Genomic DNA, 12,301 nt, shown 5'->3' with positions numbered 1-12,301 from the left:
TGTTCCCAAGTATTGAGTCCTATGGAGGGTGAGCCAGGAGTTGCATGATGTGCAGAAGGTGTGTTCCCTACTAAGACACCCCCCACACACTCCAGATGATTCCCTCTCTTACTGGAGTGCAGGAAATACCATTTCTGTCAGTGACACTATTAGGGAAGGAGTCATTCCTCTCACATTTTAAATCCCAAACTGATGGACTATCTCCCTCCCCCTACTTCCTTCACACATCTTTATTTTTGCCTAATGACTTGCATTATTATTTGCCAAATATGGCATGCGTCTTCCTGTGAAACTTCACATTTGCTGAGATCTTCCTGGAACTAGGCTCTTACTGCACACTTTAGGAGTCTTCTGTTTTTAAACCAGAATTGTACATTTACTAATAGCTGTCAGATGGCAAGAACTGGTAATTTTCATCTAGCGTATATCCACAGCATTCTCTGGTTCTTCATGATGCAATTCTTGTGTAGTGACGCAGGCTAGCAGCTATCTGAGCTGTAGTTTTGGTATACGGTGCTCATTGTAACACATCTCCGTAATACATCTATGCTGTGCTCGTCCTTAGCACTTTGCATTCCAGCCCGGCAGGACAAGTGTGCTAACGCCAGAAGTCATCGGAGTGACTTTGTTAGTTGTAGGAGGAGTATTTTAACCACCAGAGGAGCAGCCACGTACCGTGCTGACGTGTGATATGTTAATGGTATTTAACCTCTTTAGGGAGACATGAAGAGAAGAACATGCCTGGTTTAACATGTATCACAGCTAGGATTTTCTATAAATGTGGGAGGCTCACACTAGTTAATATCACTGACCCAATTTTTATTGGTCTTGTAGGGAAATCTTAAAAGGTCTGCTGCAAAGGAAGTTAGAAATCTGATACTCTGCTGTTGCAAGCATCTCTCCATAACTTCAGTTGCCTTGCTATGTGGTATAAAAAAGGATGAAGGAAATAAATCACTTAAGTTCTGTCGATTTGCTTGTATAATGTTGAATGGAAATTTATTATGTTTGGAATAAGCAGTGATCATGCATTGTCATTTGCTTAAGTTAAATTGTATAGATGCATGATTTTCACTGGTTTTTGGTCTGTTAATCTATTCTGCCTCCTCCTCCTTTAAGACCATAAGGACTTCCTCTGGGCGATGATCCTGTTTTTACAGTCAATCAAAATCCATACCGATATCCTTATGCAGGCCAAAAACACTGTATTAGACTACAAACCAACAGTTACAAATTACTTTCAGAGCTCTCCTAAAACAAAATGCAGATGTAAATACAGTTCAAAGCTGCTTCAAGTGCTACGCCTTAAAGTTGTGGATGTCTAAATCTGGAAAGTGTGCTCAGAAGCTCTCTTTGTGACAACCATGCAGGCAGATGGGTTACGTTTCTGGTAGGACCTCTGGAGAACTGAGAGCCACAGCCTGTGGTGGCTGGACTCTCCTATGCACTTTGGGTTCAGAGCTGAGCATGGTCTGGAAGCGATCCTGAACCATTTAATCCTGATTTTGCAGACTCATCTCCTTTTTAAAAAACTGTCAAATTCATATTAAAACATGCTGGAGATGTTTGTTTTTACCCTGTTCAGAGCTGTACTCCATAGTTTTCACAAACTGTATTCTACAGGCATAAGTTAGGAGGTTTGTAATAAAGATAATGGTGGTGTTCTTTTTTATTTTTATTTATTTATTTTCCATGGCTGGTTAATATCCTCTTCTGTCTTTGTCGCTAAATTATTCATTTCTAGCCTCCCTGTGGAAAGTAGGATGTCCTTTCTCTGATTGTTCTTGCAAGGTGTAGCTACACCTGTTGCAGCAGATATTGTTTGTTTGTTTATTTATTTATTTGCCTACAATATTTTTCTGAACCCAAATGACCACAGTGGCATCCAGAGTCCCAGACAGGATCTTAGCAAGCCTTGCACAGCTGCCTTAATCCCCTTCACTGATGGAAATCAGTCCGTGATGTACATTAGGATTACATGTGCTATTTGGACTTTAGCATTGCATGACAGAGAAGAGAGATGATTATAGTGCTTTGTGGTGCTGAACAGGATTTATTAATGAAACCAGATGGATCCAGGTAGGACAGACTCCAGACTTTTTTTTTTTTTTTTTTTTTATGGCTAGCCCTCTGCCAAATTTAATGTTATCTAATTTGTCTGTCATTACAATATACATTTTGCTAAAATCTATATCTTTCCTGAGCAATTGTAAGGGGTCTGTTGAAAGTGCTACAGCAAGGTCTGTCTCTAATAATGTCTTCATTAAGCTTCTCTACAAACAGGAGAGTGTACTAATTGCCAGGCTAACATGCCATTTGGCTCTGTGAACAAGCTACCGAACACTAACTTATGAATGGAAACTTGAAAGGATCATTTGCAACCTGCTACATGAAAGAAATACCAAAATGAAATGAAAATGCAGTTGTATCTCTGTTGCTGCTGCTATTAAAGAGCTGGAAACAGAAAGCTGATTAGAGAGTCACTTTAATTTTCCTGGGAGACTTGACTGATTTCATAAATGTTTTTTGCCTCCTGAGTTGCAGCAGCTGCTCCCGATATAAAAGCTAGAAATAACTGGTTCTTCTTTAGTAAGAATGAAAGGAGAATTGAGCTCTATACAAATGAGGAGATTAGAGCTCCATGAGGCATATACCCATTTAATGCTGCTGGAGACTAAACACACTAGAATAATCTTAACTCTCGCTTCTGGTGAGCAGAAATTCTAAGAAAAAAAATTTCCTTTAGTGACTTATTAACAAAGGCTTTTCAGGTTTACTGGGATTTATCATGTGAGCCTAATCTACCTTTTGTTCATCCTGTTGGCAGGCTTTAAAATTTAAAAGGGTCTGCAGAAACTCCTCCCCCAAACTCCTTATTTAATTAAAGAGGCTTGGTGCATTATTTACCTTTGAGTCTTCCATCTATGTGGGAACAATGAGTTGGCATTAACATATTGTAAAATATTTGTGAATGCTGCATTATAAGCAGAGGCAGAGAAAAGAAACAGAAACTTTGATGATAACTTCAAGTTTGCAACTACCTAAATAGGCTCTTTTAGAATGTCTGGAAACGAGGCCACTCCTACATAAATACTAAATATAAATACAGGTGTGTAACTCCACAACATATTTCCCTTCTTCTGTAGGTGATTTAGGAGCCTGGATGCAAGTCACTCTTTGTTTGCTTCTAAGGGAGCTCTCCAGATTGATTGGATGTGTAGATCAGGTATTGCACACAATGGTATTTTATATGTTTTTGCTTTGGTAGCTTAGCAAGGACTCATAGCTATAGTTCTCTCACTGTTTCCCCAGTTTCTCCTCCTCCCCCACTCCATTCACTGCTGTAGCTGTGAGCATCAAGTTGCAGATAAAACGACTTCTGAGAGAGCAACGGGATGCAGCTCTTGCCAAAGGCAATTAAGTGCTTAGGATTACAGTGTGCTTTACAAAGTGTGTTCTTGCTGAATCCCTTTCCTCTTCTGCTTGCTGGCACAAAGCACTTTCTTGGCACTTATCTTTGTTATAACGAGTCTGAGCATTGCTGAACTTCACTACAGTGTGTCAGCTCTCTCAAGCAGTCCAGCAAGCTGCTGTGTCTTGTGTTTTGAGGACAGTCTTGCTGGTGATTCTTCACTAAGAGTCAGCTTGACCTCATCACCTCTGCTGTAATTGGATTAAATTTACTCACTTGCCAAAAACACTTCCAGCTTATGGCACATTTATTCTTTAGGCTGAAGTGCTGTTTGTATGCACAGCATTCTTAGCACCAAAGGCATTTCTAGGGCCTATGTGATGCAGCTGATATGCTGCAGGATTCAGAATCCTGAGGGACATTTTCAGTAATTTGCTTCATCCAGAAAGGATTAAAACAGACCATATATTCTGTTTGAATGTTGAAGGTATAACCTGTGGGAGAAAGAAGAGATGCTGTAGTTGCCATTACTATGCATCTTTTATCTTCTTTTCTCGTGAAATGTCACAAGTTGTTGAGAGCCCACAGGTGGTCTAAAGCTGCAGCCTTCAGGCCGAGGGAAGTGTGTGATGGTGAGTGCTGTTATTGCACACCCAGCACAATGTATTTTTAATTGCTGCACAACAGGATAAGATCACCACTCTGGATTATCCTTTTACTGCTTTTTCTGGTATTCTACAGCTCTCTTGTGTTTTGGGACATTTGAAGAGCAGCAGGATCTGAACAGACAAAAAGGTGTGTCCAAAATAATACAGGGACTGTGTAGTCGAGGACAATCTGACCACCAGACCTGTAGTTTTATCCCAACAGGCTTTATGTACTCTTTAGTACAGTGCAATCCAGCTTTTGGTGGGAAAGACAGTCAAGTAACGAAAATTACTATCCTTACTGTTAACCTCAGCAAAATAATAAGGGACAAGTCAGTGATGGGGAGACCAAGGACCAAGTGAGTTGCCAATGTTCTCACAAAGAGGGTCAGGAGTTGAGTGGCTAGAGAGAGGCATAGGTTGGTACTTGGTCTGGCCTAGGCACTTTCTGAAATGTCCCAAATAATGAAAGGATCCCCATTTGGGGAATTAGCTGTTCTTATCTGCCTGGCAGTATTGCAAATTTCCTGTCTGCTTCTAAGGCTTAGTAGAGTTATATTCTGAAGACAGCTTTGGTAACAAGAGCTGCAGCTACCAGCTCTCTAGCTCTGATCAGGACGTTGTTGCATTTTATTTCATGGTGGTGCTTTTCTCTTTAGTGCTATGAACTGATGAATACTCATGGTGCAAAGCATTAACTGATAAATAAACAAACTGTGACATGGACATGAGGCTTTTGATATCTACTAAGTAACAGTCACAATATCATTTACTGAGTAAATGTGCAGTACAAGTAACAGGATGACAAATTCAATATCTCACTCTAAAAAGTCTGTAGTTATTCAGGTGTTTTCTGCACTGTTAACTCTTAGGAAGTTGAACAACTCTTAATGAATTAAGTATATAATTCCATAAACTCCTTATAATGATGTAAGCAGTTTGTTAATACTGAAGTATTGGGTGTTCTTTTATTTTATGTCATGTATTTGGAATCAATGTAATATTTAAAAATTAAAATAAAAAAAAAAAAAAAAAAAAAAAACCTGACCATGTTGCCTGAACAAGGATTAACAGCCTGCATCTGAAAGAAGTTGGACTCAATGGTCTTTGTGGGTCCCTTCCAACTCAGGAGATTCTGTGATTTTGAGAACAAATGTGAGGATGTGTTCAGTAAAAAACACTTGCAAAGTCAAAGTCAGGGAACTACTGTCGATATGGTCTTATACTCATTTGTGTCAAAAGGAGAGTTACAGAACAAAAGCAATCAGCAGACTGTGTTTAAAATATACATGAAAGAGAAATTGAAATAAATAAATAAATAAAGCCTTCTTTACTCAGGTTATTTACTCTCAATCTTTTTTATGGCCATAAGTTTTCCTCTCCTTTGGTGGAAGAAGAGAAATATATTATGTAAATGCTTCCAGTCTGAACGTGTTGCTAGGCCTCCACATCACTAGTTCAAGTCCAGCCCAGCTCTGGAGGTGAGAAACCCTTTATTTCTATTTTATGCAGTGTAAGTTTGGTCTTTGTTGTGGGTTATATCAGTGGGATCCGTTTGTGTACACGTGGTCCTCCTTTAAACGCCCCCTTTCTGGCTGTGGTGGCCTCAGGGGATGTATCTCCTGCAGAGCCTGTGAGACCATCGCACAGGGAGCCCTGGCTTTGAAATGTAACAGCTGGTTTATGGGCATCTCACCCCCAGCTTCAGAGCAGTGCCATTCCTCTGACCTCAACTGAGCTGCAGCATTCATGGTTTTCAGTAACATGGGGGTTAAACTGGGCCTATATTCTTTTAACTGGTCTATTTAGCAGCTCTTTTCCTTATGCAGTCTCCATGCCAGTGACAGGAGCTTCCTGGAACTGACAGGAGACACAAAAGGCTCTCTTCTCTAAATCACTGGACCTTAAGGATATTGAAAGGATGTTACAACAAGCCTCATAATACACCATTGTCAGGCTCTCTCTGAAGATGCCTGCGGTGGTATCATACCTCTAAGCTTTCCAGAGGGGGTGTGATGACCCCAAATGGCAGAAAATAGAAGAGTAATGGTTTGGGTGGCTATGAGGAATTTTATGGCACTGCTTCCCTGGGCTGTAACTTGAAACCAGCTTGGGAGGTAGTTGCTGCTGACTGAACTCCTATCAGTAAGAGGCAAGCAAATATATGAACACGCATCAAGCAGGTTTTTTTAGGAAGAGATCCTGGCTTATGTGTCTGTGCATGCCTGGATGCATCTTTCTCACAGACAAGGGAGTGGTGAAAGATGCTTTGTTTCTTCATCATTTCCCTTTCTTCTTCCTACTCTTTTCCCTGTTCCTCCTCAGTACAGAAATTTTTTCATGTTGCTGTGAAAATGTCCGTGCTCATGAGTGGAGTGAACACATTTGAATGGAAGATGGCTGCTGGTTTTTGAAGTCCAAAAGCCAGCATTCCTGGGGGGGGCACAGGGTATGTGCTGTGCTATTTCCTGGTCAGGGAGGTGCCTGAAGAGCATGCTGTACTTTTGCTGGAGAGTTTGTAGCAAGACAACCCTGTGTTGCTGGGGGGTGAGGGGGGAAGGCTTGAGTCAGGGAATTTTGAATTTTGTTTACTATTTTTTGCCAATCAATACAGTGTTGAGCATCTCCAAAGCTGGAGACTGCACACCCTCTCTGGATGACCGTTGCTCAACCACACTCATGCTGATGGACATTTTGGCGCCACGGCTGGGCTCTGGTGGCTTTTCCTCACTGGGCCGCCCCAGTGCCAGAGCCCGCCAGAACCATCTGGAAACAGTTTGGAGCAGCTCACAGCCTCCACCCTGGCACACAAACCTGCCCATTACAGTTTTGTGTGTGAGAGAGGTGAATAAAGAGGGGACTGAGGGATGGCAGTGAGTATCCAGTGAGGCGATCCCCTCAAGCTGAGGGTCGTGTGAGGTGGCAGGGCCTTGTCTTGCGCTGCGGACATGGCTGGCCTGTGCCTGGGCAGGCTCAGAAGCAGTCACTCCATTTTGCCTCGGCCCCGATTTGTTGGACCAAAATTTTATTTCAGCTGGTGGGGAGTTTTGCTCAAAATATGAGTTCAAGTCAACCTGAACATGGTGTTTGTACTGGGCTCCTCACTGATAAATGCCTCAGAAGCTTCAAATGCTTCTCAGTTTAGTCAGCTGAGATGTTACTCCTTCATTTTACCTTAGCTTGTGCTAATACCTAGTTCATCTCAGATGACTTGTAAACCATTTAGGTTGCATTCAATCTATTTAGCTCTTATCTGCTATAAAACTCAGAAGTTACTCTCATTCTCCAAGGCATTTCCAAGCTATAGCCAGGGACTTTGAAGGATGAAGACCAAATCAGCTGTCCTGGTTAGCCCGAACAGAAGTGGAGGCTCAGCTCCTGATTGGGTCACACTGACATCCAGAAAGTGAGTTTGCACAGATTAATGACTTGCATGGCATCTTGACAGCCAGGACAGAAAGCCAGGGATGTTCAGTTTTCCAGGTAAAATAATTTGAACCTTTCTCCACATGTGATCTTGACCTTAGATTTAATGTAATATCCTTTAACTGCAATCTTGTTACCACTTTATCCCTTTTGTTTTGTCTGAAGTGGCAAAAAGTAAACATGAGTGTGTAAGTACATTTACTTGGCATTAGAGTGTACCCTTTAGGGACACTGTTTTGTTGTTTCTCAAAACAACATCTCTTGGATTTGTCTTTCTCTAGTTCTATAGTTTGCTTGACAACTAAGGTAACCTGCTTTGAGCTTGGTGTGGTCATTCATCAGTGTATGGGCACTGTGAAGGATCCTGAATGTATGGGATGTACCATACATTATATTAGAGATGCATGGTTGTTGATATCAGTGTAAGAAACTGTAGTAACATAGCTTACTTCTCACAAAATTAAAAAGGATAAAAATGCCAATGGTGTTTCTTGTCTCTTCATGGCCATTATGTGTTCTGTGATGAATGGAATTCTCTATAAAACTTTCCAGTGCTCATTCCTTTCTAGCTGGTTTTATTACAACCACAAAATTTTGAGATAGATTATGTCAAGACCAGGCACAAGAGAGATCTTTGTCTAATATTTGATCTGTGTAGCATGCAGATATTTTTTCCCCAAAGAATCAAAAAAAATATTTTCTTTTACAACTGTAGGAGTTAAAAATAATGAGGAAATAAATTGAACCTCAAAACAAAAGCTCTATTGTCTTGAAGACAAACTCACTGTAATAGCACTTCTTGTGAGGTATTTTTTCTGTCTGTCCTTATATTTCACTTACAAGACAGGAAATACAGCTTTGCTGATTAAATGTCATTATAAGATAAAAATAAATTATGGTCTTCAAAGATGGTATTCTTAAACAGCTACTTAAAGAGGTATAGTATTCTTAGATTCTTGAACAGCTACTGTTTGAGATCTACTTCTCTCCCTGCCTTTCCACTTCCCACCATTCTTGTGTTAACAATGTTAGGATACATACCCATTTAGTCCTTTAACTGTATATTTATGGACCTGTTGTTCAGAAGTTTGTTTAATCCATTTTTGAACCTACAGACATCCTTTGCCTTTACTGCCTCCCATGAAAGCAAGTACCAGAAGCTTGTAACCTGCTGTGTTAACAAATATTCTCTATTTAGATAGATGGGTATACTGAAATATTCAGTAAGGAAAGCCTCATTCCAGCATTGTGGGATTTGGAAAATAACTGTTCTGCATCACTTTTTTTGTGCGTGTGTTGTCTAGCAGGTAGCCTTTATAGCTTTCTCTTGTTTGGGCTGTTCCATACACCTAGAAGTGTCTTTTGCACTGGAGAACTGTATATGAATCTAGAATGATGACCAATACTGTATCATTCCTTCCTTCTCTAAATGGGCAAAGAATAATTATTTCTGTAATCCTTATGTGTTGACGATATATGGCAGCTATTAGTACTGTAATAATGTGGAAACAAACAATTAAAATCGAGAGGCACAAAGTTATTTGGGGAACTAATGGAACTACATATATTCCATTTTGCATATACATGGTATATGCAGTGATGTGCAAATCTTTGTATTTGTACACATGCTAGCCCAGGCTTTCATAAAATTTAACCCCCCTGCTCTTAAGACATACAGAAAGATCCTTGCTCTTTCAACTTTTCAGACACAGAAAAAAACTGAAGGAGGATTTTCTGAGGTTATTTGAGAGGTCTCAGTAGGCGCGTTTACAAGAGCTGAAGTGTGTTTATATTAATTTCTGTGCAGTTACCAGAAGATTGTTCTTCTTCCACAAAGCACGTGCTGCTCTTCTTACAGGCACATTCCAGCATTGATAGGAGATATGCAAACAAATTATTGTTAATTAATATTGCTTAGCTAGTCAAAGTTAATATTAACCAATAACACCTAGATAGGTGAATAGTCTAGTGCTGTGTTCTCTGTGCTGTATGCATTTTCCTGGACCATGTCCTGTCCCCTGCTTTTGCAATCACCTTACATTCTATAAATAGTCTCACCTAAATCTGCAGAGCTTTTTTTTGAGTCTTTACTTAACCTATGAGTACTGGACCAGTCTTTCTTCAGATCCAGATATATGTTTGTGCTTTCCTGTTGAAGGCCTTGGATTCAAGCCTACTACATGTCTGTCTGGAGCAGAGAGCTGTTGGAAATGTACATGCTGTCTCTGTGTGAGCCTGGGGCAGTGATGTGTATAGATGACTTTGCTGATGAGTTGCAGGAGTTCCCCATCACACCAGCAACTAAAAAATGAAGAAGAGTTGTATACTTTAAAAGTTACTGAAGAAAAAAAAAAAAAAGAAGAAGAAGAAGAAAAAAAAAAAAAGTGAAATTGTCCAGAGCAATTTCTTCATCAAAGCTGACTGGAATAACATCTGTGGTGAAAACCTGTATCTCATCATTTCATTGTAATATGTGCAAGGGAAATGATGTTAAGTGAAACAGTTGCCTATCATAAAGAGGAACTGGACTTCATGATGCAGAGTACTTGCAGTTGTGTCTGATGAATCTGTTCTCATGAATGATTTCTCATCAAATGAAATTTCAGTGGCTATCAGGAACTTTTGTGATCATTGCCCTCTGTGGACCTATTAGGCTATGGATTTATTCTCAGTGCTAGGCTTCAGAAGGATTTTCCTTGTTATCTAGATATCATTTTTTATTTCACTTGTGTATTTATGTGGCTAAGCTAGCCACACTTCACTAGTCTGATATTTAGGTATTGATAATTTCAACAGCATAATCATTTATATTTTTCTAACTAAAATACCTTCTTTAACGTGAATTATTTGTAGGATTTCTACTAGAATGTTTTTCAAATGCTATGGTCAAATACATAGTTCTTATTGCTTTCATCACTAGATTTCAAAACACTTTACAGACAAGGATCAGAAGGGAAGGAGCTTGAAAGGACTTCTCTAAAGCCTGAAAAAAGGTAAGCAATGTTATTCTTCTGAGTGCATATCTGAATGCAAAATTGTTTTACTCTAGCTAAAATTGATTTAGTAGTTCAGTGGATAAAATCTGTGAGTGGTATGCTTGCATTACTTATAATAGGCTTAGTCTAGGTTTACCTTGATATACTGAGGGGGTGGGAGGAGCAGAGGTATCATTTTTAAATGCAAGTGTACACACTTGGGTGTTCGACTTTCATCAATATTTTAATTTCTTACCTTTAAAATATATGCTTCATATGCCAACTTTTTGTGACTCATTGGAGAATTCTTGTTGTAGTGTGGAATATATTTTTGGGTTGATTTTTGTTCCTAGCTCTCTGTGAGTCTCTAAGATTTTTCCCTGGGATTGCAATATTGGGAAAAAAAAATAAATTGCAACCCTGTTGGCTCAGCTGGATTAATTAGCTCAAAAATATGCACTTAATAAAAAAAATAATTTCACCCACATTAAGAGATTTGATGTAAAAATAATTTTCAGAGGTAAATTCTGATTTCTAATTATCCATACTTATTCCACCCCATTTGCAGACCAAGAAGATTTTAGATGCTTACAAACTAAGCATGAAGCTATTATGAGCTACCATTCCCAGTTTATACCCTGAAAAATAAATAAGATTTTTAAATCACCCTTTAAAATTATTACATTAAAAAAAAAATTAGGAAAGGAAAAATTAAAATTATTCCCTGTTTCTTGCCCCTTCTATATAACAAAATTATTCACTCTTCTCCACCCTTAGATGAGAGATCTTGAATGTGCTTTATTGAAAAACTGCTCTGCAAAGTTTCCAGTTTTACAGGAGGCGGAAAGACTTCTGGAAACTAAAAAATGAGCTTATGAGAAAAATAAAAAGGTTTGGTGAACTGTTTGACAAATATTGAATCTCAGCTTGTGAAAACAAAACCAGAATTTAGGTTCACTGTCGGGACATGATGCAGTTATTATGAACAGTTCTGGTTAACTTCATTTCAGAACAAGGGCTGACTGCTCCCTTTTGCATTACGCAGTTACGTAGTACGATTAACTTTGAGTTGTGTTATGCCAGCTTTTGTGCAAACACTGAGGAAGACTTTGTCACTGTCCCCAAAGAGCTTTGTGCAAGATAATGAACAGCTTACTTCCAGTGAGGTGATTTTCATTTTATTTATTTGTTTATTTATTATTTTTTTGTAAATTGGAGAACTCTACTGAACTGATAAAAATTGCATCTTTGTGATTTCTGTGTTTCTTTAATCTAGATGGATTTGAAGTCTTTCTGCTCTTACTCTTTGCTTTTCAGAAGCCAGTGTCTTTTCATTAGTCTTGTAACATGCTTGTTAACTTCTGTTGTTTAAACATATCATCCACAAAAACAGCTTTTTTTTTTTTTTTTTTTCTCTCTCTGATTTGTAACCTTTCCTCATGCTTTAGAAGAAATTCACTCTGAAATTTAGATTTCTGAAGCTTCAGTTTCCAGCACCTGGATTTTGATATGACTTTCTCCAAGATAACTTTCAAACCTGAGACAACTGATCTTTTGCCTCAGAAAGCACTTCTGTCTTCTGTGGTAAAAAACCTTGTAAGCATTTTAAAATGAAATTTGTACTTTTTTGTTGTTGTTTTTGTTGCTTATAGTAAACATTTATATAAGTACATATTTTTTCTAATCTCTGGATTATTGTCATGGCCCATTCAATTCTCTCCAGACTATTTCAATGCCCTTTTAAGGGATTATCTGGGTAACTCCACTGTTAAAGCAGAAGTCTGTGCCTTTTTCTGGCTTATGTGTGAGAGGACTTTTTCCTTCAGCAAGGCAGTAGATGT

At 38.9% G+C, this 12,301-nt stretch overlaps 1 protein-coding gene across 7 annotated transcripts in view; it reads left to right on the top strand.

Moving 5' to 3' along the window:
* Window positions 1-12,301, top strand: part of MYLK (myosin light chain kinase) — a 209,729-nt gene that overhangs the window by 8,087 nt on the left and 189,341 nt on the right. For 6 of the 7 annotated variants that reach the window (XM_072040779.1, XM_072040780.1, XM_038182232.2 and 3 more), the window contains exon 2: window positions 10,406-10,478. The exons of the other annotated variant lie outside the window; for it this stretch is intronic. The gene's annotated coding sequence lies outside the window, so the exon portion shown is untranslated. The remainder of the gene's footprint in view (window positions 1-10,405; window positions 10,479-12,301) is intronic. 7 annotated transcript variants of the gene reach the window in all.

This window comes from Anas platyrhynchos, chromosome 7 (genome assembly GCF_047663525.1).
Source record: "Anas platyrhynchos isolate ZD024472 breed Pekin duck chromosome 7, IASCAAS_PekinDuck_T2T, whole genome shotgun sequence".
NCBI classification, from domain to species: domain Eukaryota; kingdom Metazoa; phylum Chordata; class Aves; order Anseriformes; family Anatidae; genus Anas; species Anas platyrhynchos.
The sequence above is the reverse complement of the archived record's forward strand: the minus strand, read 5'-3'. Positions and strand labels throughout refer to the sequence as shown.